Source organism: Petaurus breviceps, unplaced genomic scaffold (genome assembly GCF_028583685.1).
Source record: "Petaurus breviceps papuanus isolate PSGF00001 unplaced genomic scaffold, PetGlider_PUasm1.0 213, whole genome shotgun sequence".
Lineage (NCBI taxonomy): Eukaryota > Metazoa > Chordata > Mammalia > Diprotodontia > Petauridae > Petaurus > Petaurus breviceps.
This window is the reverse complement of record NW_027185860.1, coordinates 12,700,641-12,711,091: the sequence shown is the minus strand read 5'-3', so window position 1 is coordinate 12,711,091 and position 10,451 is coordinate 12,700,641.

The window sequence follows — 10,451 nt, the reverse complement described above, 5'->3', positions numbered from 1 at the left end:
GCAGCCTTGCAAACTGCCATAGGGAAATTCAGGTTATGTGTACTACTGGTAAAAGTTTTCCTTTGGGGTTTTGCCAAATATACATCCATTTCTCTCCCACCACCACAGAGAGTGTTGAACATTAGAGAATTAAGGGTATAGGGAGGGTACTAAAATATTTCAGAAGCAATTCTGGTATTTGCTAAAGTAAATATCACATGTTGAACTCAGATTCCTAGTTCAGTATGGTCTGAGAAAAAAAACCAATGTTACTGACCCAGACATAATTACCATCTTAGAGAAACTGACCACAAAAGTAGACAATAGCATATCATACTAGATCTAGCTAATACCTTTTTTATTATTTCTTTGGCAAAGCTATAAAAAGGGCAGTTTGCATGGTCAGTAATGGACTTTCCAGATCCTACCCAGGAATATATACAAAATCCAACTATATGCTTTGGTCTAACTGATCTCTTTCTGGATGCAATCTTGTTCCCTATGGGCATCCATCACGAATATTATATTGATATTACGCTAAAATTTGATGATTTGCCTCAACATTTTGAACAGCTGCCAAATATTCTCTTCAAAAAGGGATGGGCAATAAACTCCAGCAAGATGCTAAAACTGGGACATACTGAGAAGTTACTAGGAGTGGTATGGTCATGCAAAACAAGGCTTAAGTAATAAACAAATATCAAGTTTTCCCTTCTTCTACTACTAAAAATATATTATTAGTCCTTTAGGGATTACTGGGATATTGGAGGGATTTTATCCCCTATGTTGTTCCATGCTTACACCCACTTCTATTGTATGCTATTATAAAAAAGGGAGAGTAGAAATGGGAATGTGAACAGCAAGCTACCTTCATTAAAGCATTAAATTTGTACTTGTAACACAAATTAGTGAACTACCTGCTGCAAACTGTAGTCCCCCATATTAATTAGATATTGCAACATTTTACTGAGGAATTTGGTAAAACTCTGTGGCAACACCCCCAACCTAGGACATGGCAGTCACTGTTCTGGTCACTACTATTTAAAAGAACTAAAAGGCAGTATGCAATACTTTGCTAGAAAAACAATTGTTAGCTACTTATCTAGCTTTACAAGAGATTTTCCTGTGATGCCCCTTCAAACATCTATTCTCATAAAGGGATAGACTGATAATAGTTCAATAAAGCCTGCTTTCACAGTTGTACAAAACCCAACCTTGACTTACCTAGTGCAGCAGAGTTCTCTCTCCAATAAACCTCTAAGTGCTGAACTGTTTCTAATCACACTCTTTGCTCATTGAATATTAGGTTTGTCAAGTTGGATATTGCATTATTGTTGTTATGTAACGTGATCCTACTGGGACAAGTTGGATATTGCATTATTGTTGTTAGGTAACGTGATCCTACTGGGACATGAGAACCAGTGCATGGATTGTGTGCACCATTTGGCACATGGAGAAAGCTACAAATGCTGGATATGAATTTTTAGGCCTGTCCATGGTCATGGTGGAGCACCCTGGGGAGTCAAATCACTAAGAGGCAATGACTATTGTAACTTTGAGATTTTTGTTAATGAAATTAAAGACCATGTTCTATACTCATTATTATACATTCTTTACAACTGATTTTAGCCTGCAGAGATTACTCTTGATCCTGTCACCAGCAGTTTTCAATATAACCCCCAGTTTTAGGAATCAAAAGGTAATTTCAAGGTAAAAGCAGATGTCTTTCAAAAAGCGGCCAGAGCATATGTACCATAGAAAGGGGCCAGATCACATGCCCAGTTTCCTAGGCAGTACCATAGTGCAACAGAGCATGGAATTCCTTTGATCTTTCTATTACAACACAACACAACACTAGTTATATATGACTAATTATTCCCTTTCAGAATATTTGTTGTTAATTATAAATCTCAATACCTGAGGACTTTATGAAACACATTTCCCTCCTCTTAGTAGAGAGATATAGGACTACAAGTGAAAAATGATGCATATGTTGCGAAACTTGGTCATTACATTGGTGAATTTCCTTTAGCTCTTTCTTAGTTACAAGGGAAGGTCCATAGGAGTGGGGTACATCAAAAAATAACTATGGTATAAAAAGTGAAGATATCAATGGACCTTTAAAAAACATTTGCTGTCATGTACACTCAAAATTGAAATATTTTACTGCGCTAAAAGTAAATTGTTTCTCTCAATCTTGTATTAATCAATACAGTGAGGAAAGCTTTGCTTCAAAATCACATTTTCAAGCTTTCACTAGGCGTTACACCCCAATGTGAGACATGCCCACATAGGTAAGAGTGAAGCATCAGAATCTCTGCTGGTAGAAGTGTTAATTGCAGTACTTTAGGATATGAAAATGAGCTGAAATATTACCATACAGTTCCCCAGTCAACTAAAAAAAGTTTAAAATTAAGTCATTCAATGCTGAGTGAGAAAGGGTATTCTTTTTAAATAGCTTGGAGTCATACCATATCATTAGTGATAGAAAGAAAGCCATTAAGAAGGGTAGTACATAGCAAGTTCTTCAGCCTGGAAATTTGAACATTCCCATTAATGACTTAACTTTAAGCCAGCTGCCACCCATCTTAGCAGCTTGCAATTTTCATTCATTGTCTAATACTGCCGCCATTCTGAACAGAACAGTTTCTTTTATCTGTTCTTAGCTCTCAACTGAAAAAAAGTTTATCTCATTTGTTCTAGATAAAAATTCTTCCTTCACTGACTATGATAGTTCACATATACCAAAGCTTAACTGCTCAAAACATTTAAACATACTTTTTAAAGTTATGTATTACTTGGCTATGATAATACGTTCAACTATGAAAATTTTATTTTTATTCAAAACAGTCTAGAAGTATGTTTTTAATTCAGGATATTTTTTTTTATAAATCTTTTATTTCTTTTGGAAAGATAACATTGTTGTGGGCTTACATATACAGAGAAACACAGCTATAGGAAGGTTAAAGGATTTGCCAAAAGGTTAAAGTGAGGTCTAATGCACAAGTCAAAAATATAGTACAATGAATTTGAATTCTTCTCTAGGGACTATCCCATGAAACATGCTTAGAGGTGTCATTGCAGGTTCCATTTTCCCACTATGGTGCTCTGGGGTCTGCTTGACTCAAGTGAAAGGACTTGCATTTTGAGATGATAAAGAATTTCCTTTTGGGCAATAGAATCAGATGAGTTAATGATTCAATGGAAGTATAAAAAGAAAGCAACAATCTTCTTGAACTCTCTCTTCCTATCTGACTGCATATCACATAAGGACTTTTTCAAGTTGCTTCCAGAAAGAAAGCTTACAAGCTTGTCTTATTGTCATGTGTAACCCTAGCTTTTCCACCACTAGCCTTCACGTGGCTTTGTGGTATCTAAATTATGTACACATTCTGCTTAGAAAATGTTTGGACTCGTTCTTTTTTGTGACTGTTCTTTTCTGATCTTAGCTTAAGGAGGAGCCATTGTTGAAGTTTAGGGGTGCTGAGACCCTGAAATAGTGACACCCAGGTCCTACCTGAATGAATTTGACCCAAGCCTTCTTTCAGCCAAAGAAAAACAAAGATCCACCATCTTGGCCAGACTCTTAAGAAATCTCCACATTTGTAATGCTTATTTGGACAAGGGAGTCAGATTCTATCTGAGTACCTTCAAGGAGGCAAGATGGATCTTTTATACATAAAGACTGTGGGAGGGATCTAGGGCTGGCCAAGCAGTCTGGAGTGACTGGAGGAGGGTCCAGGGAGGGACCTGAGGAGGAATCTAAGAAGGATCTTGATGGGACTGGAATGACTAGAGAAAGAACCCCCAGAACCCAAAGAGAATGGGATTTTGATAGGATCAAGGGTAGCAAGTAGCCCGAGGCCATCTGGAGGTAACAAACAATGGAGGGGTAGGCTAGACTAAGGGTAACAGAGATTTGGGCATAGAGATATTGGAATATAGACTCAGGCAAAGATCAGATCAAGTGGGGAGATACAAATAGAGTTCAAGGGGGTTACCAGAATCTATACCCCATCACCATCACAAAAATAATGTGTTTAGGCTTGAAGGTGTTCTTGTAAGTTCTAAACAACTGGAGGTGTTGTTGGGTCAGAACTGAAAGGCAGCAAGGAGGGGAGTGGAGTCAAGATGGCAGAGTAGAAACAGGACTTCCACGCAGCTCTGGCTCCCTCCTCCTCCAATTCATGTAAAAGGTGACTCTAAAAAAGCTTTGGAGCTATAGAACCCACAAAATGATACAGAGAAGCTAACTTCCCACTGAGGACAGCCCAGCAGCCCAGCAGCAAGCAGCCAGAGCAGCGCTCTGGGAGCTGACCCCAGCCTCACTAGAACTGAAAGTTTTAGTCCCAGGGCAGGCCTGGCCACCAGCCAGCACCTTGGAAGGACTTCAGATCACCAGCACCTGTGGCAGTTTCCTGAATTATAACCCCATAGATGCTAAGGACAAAGTGAGAGGTCGGTGTAGTATGGACTTTGGGATCTGGTAGTTTGGGAGTGTGGTCCGGCCATTATCCCCTAGAGGGAGAAGCAGCCAAGGCTCCGTGGCCATGCAGCTGCTGCCACATGGCAGCTTCAGCTCCTGGCCTGCAGAGTGTAGGGGGACCAAGCACCATTCTGAGGGGTAATCACTCTTGCTTTAACCTGCTTGGATCTGAATTGCAGTCTAGGGTGGAAGTCCTGGGGCATGTGACCAGCTTGTCAGAGCATGTGGAGGCTTCAGAAAAGGCACCAAACTAATACCTTCAGCAACTGAGAAAACCCCAGCATTTGGAACGAAGCTCCCCTGTCTGGTAGCAGAGTCCTACTGTGGCAAAAAGCCCAGGGGTCAAGTAATTGAGTGGCAAAATGAGCAAACAAGGGAAGCAAAACAAGCAGAGCAACCCAACTTTACACTCCTAATTTGGGGACAAAAAGGAGCCAAGCATGGAACAGGAGGAAGACAGTGAAGTCAGAACTCCTGCAGCAAAAGCTTCAAAGAAAAATATGAGCTGATTACAGAACATAGCGGACCTTAAGAAGCAGATAGGAGAAGTGGAGGAAAAATTGGGAAGAGAAATGAGAACAATGCAAGAAAATGATGAAATGAGAGTCAACAACCTGACTGAGGAAAATAACACCTTAAAAAATAGACTAACTCAAATGGCAAAAGAGGCTCAAAAAGGCAATGAGGAGAACAATGCCTTAAAAAGCCAAATTTGCCAGATGGAAAAAGAATCTCAAAAGCTCAGTGAAGAGAATCATTCCTTCAAAATTAGATTGGAGCAAATGGAAGCTAGCGACTTTATGAGAAATCAAGATACTATTAAACAGATTCAAACAAATGAAAGAATAGAAGACAATGTGAAATATCTCCTTGGAAAAACCACTGAACTGGAAAATAGATCCAGGAGAGATAATTTAAAAATTATTGGACTACCTGAAAACCATGTTCAAAAAAAACCTAGAAATCATCCTTCAAGAAATTCTCAAGGAAAATTGCCCTGATGTTTTAGAACCAGAGGCCAAAATAGAGGTTGAAAGAATCCACCAATCACCTCCTGAAAAAGATCCCAAAAAGAAAACTCCTACGAATATTATAGCCAGGTTCCAAAATTCCCAGATGAAGGAGAAAATACCACAAGCAGCCAGGAAGAAACAATTTGAATATTGTGGAAATGCAATCAGGATAACCCAAGATCTGGCAGCTTCTATACTGAGGGATTGAAAGGCTTGGAATATGATATTCCAGAGGCCAAAGGAGCTGGGATTAAAACCAAGAATCACCTACCCAGTAAAACTGAGTATCATGTTTCAGGGGGAAATATGGTTATTCAGTGGAATAGAGCACATTCAAGCATTCTTTCTGGAAAAACCAGAGTTGAATAGAAAATTTGACATTCAGATACAAGAAGCAAGAGAAGCATGAGAAGGTAAACAGGGAAAAGAAATCATAAGGAACTTATCAAAGTTGAACTACTTACATTCCTACATGGAAAAGTGATAATTGTAACTTATGAAACTTTTCTCAGTATGAGAATAGTTGAAGGGAAAATATATATATATATATATATATATATATGTGCACACATACATATACATATATGTCTATATAGAAGGGTATATGGGCACATGAATGTGTGAATATGTGTATATTTTTTACAGGTATACATAGATAGAGGGCACAGGACCAATTTAATAGGTAGGGATGATACTAAAAAGGTGAAATTAAGAGGTGAGAGAGGAATATAATGAGAGGAGATGGGGAGAGACAGAATGGGGTAAACGATCTCATATAGAAGAGGCAAGGGAAAATGGTTACAATGGAGGGAAAGAATAGGAAGGCAAAAGGGAATGGGTCAACCTTATTCTCATTGAATTTGGCTCAAGGAAGGAATGACATACACACTAAATAGGGTATCTCATTCTACAGGAGAGTAGGGGGAAGGGGATGAGAGGGGAGATAATGGAAGGGAGGGTAGGCTGAGGGGGAGGGAAGCTGAAAACACCCACTTTTGAAAAGGGACAGGATCAAAGTAGAGAATAGATCAAGTGGGAGGTGGGATAGGAGAGAGGGAAATATAGCCAATCTTTTACAATATATTCACTATGGAAACGTTTTGTGTAGCTACACATGTACAACCTATATTGAATTGCTTATCTTCCCAGTAAGGGTGTGTGGCAAGGGAGGAAGGGAATGAATCTGAAATTCAAAGCTTTGAAATCAAATGTTTATATATATATATATACATATATATGTGTGTGTGTATCTATGTGTATATATACATACACATACATACACATATATACACACATACATATACATACATACATACATACATATATATATATACACTATTATTAATATTACTTTGCATGTAACTGGGAAATAAGATATACAGGCACTGGGGCATAGAGGTCCACCGTGCCCTATTGGAAAGTTGGAGGGGGTATAGTGGAAGATATGGGAGAGAGCAGATTGGAGAAGGGGATGTCCAGTGGGACTGCTATTTTGGGGTGGTGGGTAGGGGGAAAAACTGAGAGAAAATGTATAACTCAAAATATTGTGGAAATGAATGATGTAAACTAGAAGTTAATAATGCATTTGATTAAAAAAATAAACAAAATAAAACAAACACACACAAAGAATGAAAGGCAGTAAGGAAGGCGTGAGTAGTACTGCTTCACTATTCATAGAAAGAATGGCCACTGAACAGAGGTTTGGTCTAAGCCTGGGGGTTTTGCCAGCAAACAAGTAAGAGTAGATATTTGGATGATGTAAGTACTAGGTGAAATAATAAGGGCTTAATAAGGCTGTAATTTACATTCTGATGAGATTTTAAGTACCAGCTTTTCAACCATTTGTAACAGTGATTATGTTAAGTTATGGAATCCTATTTAAGTACTGTTGTGTCATTTATATTAGGCATTTATATTTTGTGTAGGAATAGCTTATCTTTCCTATAACTGATTCATATTGTACATTAAATACTTCTTTATTTTCCCCTTTTTGGGAAAATTCTATGTAAGAGCTATAGATTAAGCCATGAGTAAAATCATCCCAGACCACCAAGGTGTAGGTCCAATGAGCTAGAGAAGAAGACTACTGTCTTTTTTTCCCCCCACTTTGCCATCAGTACAGGTCAAGAAAGGATATGACCAAGAAATGCCTAGTTCCCTGACTTCACCCCCACCCCCCAGGAAACAGCCTACAGGAGTTTTTCTTTTTAGAAATAATTGAGGGGCAGCTAGGTGGTTCAGTGAATAGAGCACCGGGCACTGGAGTCAGGAGGACCTGAGTTCAAATCCAGCCTCAGACACTTGACACACTTACTAGCTGTGTGACCTTGGGCAACTCATTTAACCCCAACTGCCTTGCCTTCTCCCCTAAAAAAAAAAAAAAAAAAAGAAATAATTGAGCCATACAGTTGCTGAATTAAGTAGTGAAGACTTGGTAACTTTATAATTACAACTTGGTTAGGATTGTAATCTATTCCCAAATTCTCCTCTATTTCCTCATTCCATTCAGGTGGTCTGTAGTATATTCCAATGACAAAATCCCTTTGGTAAGACAGCGAGGTGGCTTAGCAGATAATGCTGGTCTTGGAATCAAGAAGACCTTAATTCAACTAATGTCTCAATCACTTAGCCGGTTTGTGATCCCAGGCAAGTATCTTAACCTCCCTCAGGGTCAGATTCTTCATCTGTAAAATGATGATAATAGTAGCACCTAACTTGCAAAATTGTCATAAAGAGTAATAAAAAAAAGTGTGAGAACCCCAGAATTGCTGAATTTGCAAGGAATCCTGACAAGATCCGTTGTCTTATTCCTTCCGTCACTAAAGAGGTGTCCTATCAAGATCTCCTATGGGGATCAGCTGTCTCACAAACAAGGATTAGAGGCAATCATAAAAGAGAAAATGGAAAATTTCAGGTACTTGAAGATGCAAAGCTTTTGCAAGAATAAAAGAAATTCATGTAAAGTTAGTAAGCAATTAGCAGACTGAGGGGAAAGTTTTGTAAAATATTTCAGTCAAATGTATAAAATAAGTATCCATATTTGTGTTGAATATTGTTCATCTAAGAATAATATTAAAACATGATATGAACATTACTAGTTTCAGTAATATTACCCTTGAAACAAAAAACATCTCACGTACAACATGAAATCCTCCTGGATTACATATCAATATTGATTCTCAAGAGGTAGTGATCCATTTAGTATTGTTAAACTATTTGTTCTATTTCAGTTCAGAGATAAAAGTTGGTATGATTTCTGCTTACTTAATACCTAACTGTTGGCTGCGTGGCATCCCTTTAAAAGCTGAGGCTTTCCCTAAGATCGCTGCTGTATGGCCTGGGAAGGTGGGGTGGGACCTCGTCAGCCTGATCAGCCAACATGGCGTATAATAAAGGGTCCAAATCTAAATTGTTAAAAAAAAAAGTTGGTATGATATATAAGACATAATGTAGATATGTAAACACAACAAAATGAAAAACCAAGGGGATTTTTCAGATAATTTATATCTATCCTATTGGAAAAAAAAAGCAACAAAAAAAATTTCTCTTTAAAGTAGCTGGAAATATTAAGTAACAGTAAATAATTGCTATTAGCTTCCTAACCCTCCCCAAACACACTTAATTATATAAATGATAATATTATTAGTTCTATAGCACAGAAGACAATAAATAAATTAAAACATTACAAAAGAGAATATTTGGATAAATTACTAAATGTGAATCATAATTAAATATGCACTATCCTTTTATGAATAAAATTCATCAAGCTAAAACAAAAACAAGTAATCAGAGTGAATGGATGTCAATAGAAATAATTAACCTGCAAATAAACTTTTACTTATCCTATATTACTAAGGAAAACAAACCAAGCAATTAAATAATCATATGGCCTTCAGTTATTATGTACAAATATCAAAACAGCAATGATGTTTTTGTTTTCAAAATGTCCTGAGAAGTATTCTCCTTTGTCCAAGGATAACTGGTGGCCCAGAATTACATAACCTTAGAATTAGAAGGTGGTTCAGATTCCATCTACTCAAATTTGCATCTGAAAAAAATCTCACTCTATTACATTCCCAACAAGTAGTCTTCCAGCCTATACTACAGCATGATTTAATAGATAGCATGCTAGCCTTAGACTCAAGAAGACCTGAATTCATATCCCACCTTTAACATTTGCTTGCTGAGTGACTATGGGCAAGTCATGTAATCTCTCTAAACTTAAATGTACTCTTCTTTTAAATTATGGGTTCTCACAGTACTTACCTCACAGGGTTATTGTGAGAACCAAAGAAGACAGTGTATGTAGACATGATGTACATTTGAAAGTCTTATATAAATAAATATTAACTATGATAAAAGTAGTAGTTGTAAGGAGAAACCAATACTTCCCAAGGCAGAACATCTCATTTTTGCGTAACTCAATTTGTTAGGCAGTTTTCTTCTTAAATTGAACCAAAATCTTCCTTTCTACAATTTTTCTAGCTCTATTTCTAGAGCCAAAGAGACCAACTCTAACCTCTCTTCTATTTGATAGCTTTTCAATTACTTGAAAATATCAGTTGCTTTCATACCAACTCTTATCCTGGCTAAATATTCCCTGTTCCTTCAACTATGGCACAGCCTTTGGTTCTCTCACAATCTCTCCTTTGGATGTGCTCCATCTCAGCCAATAAATATGTTTGCCAAAACTGAATACAGCATTCCAGATGTGGCATCATGACATACAGAGCAGGATTCACCTTTGTGACTCTGGCACTGTGCTTCTTTCAACGCAGCCTAAGGTTTTATTAGTTTTTTTGAATGCATTGCTGTTGACTGATACTGAGCTTGTCCTCCACTAAACTTGCCAGATTTTTTTTCCATATAAATTGTTGTCTAGCTTGGCTCCTTTTTCATTTGTATTTATGAAACCGAGTTTTTAAAACTAAGAATAGGATGAAGTTTTTATCTCTATTAAAGCTTCATTTTAT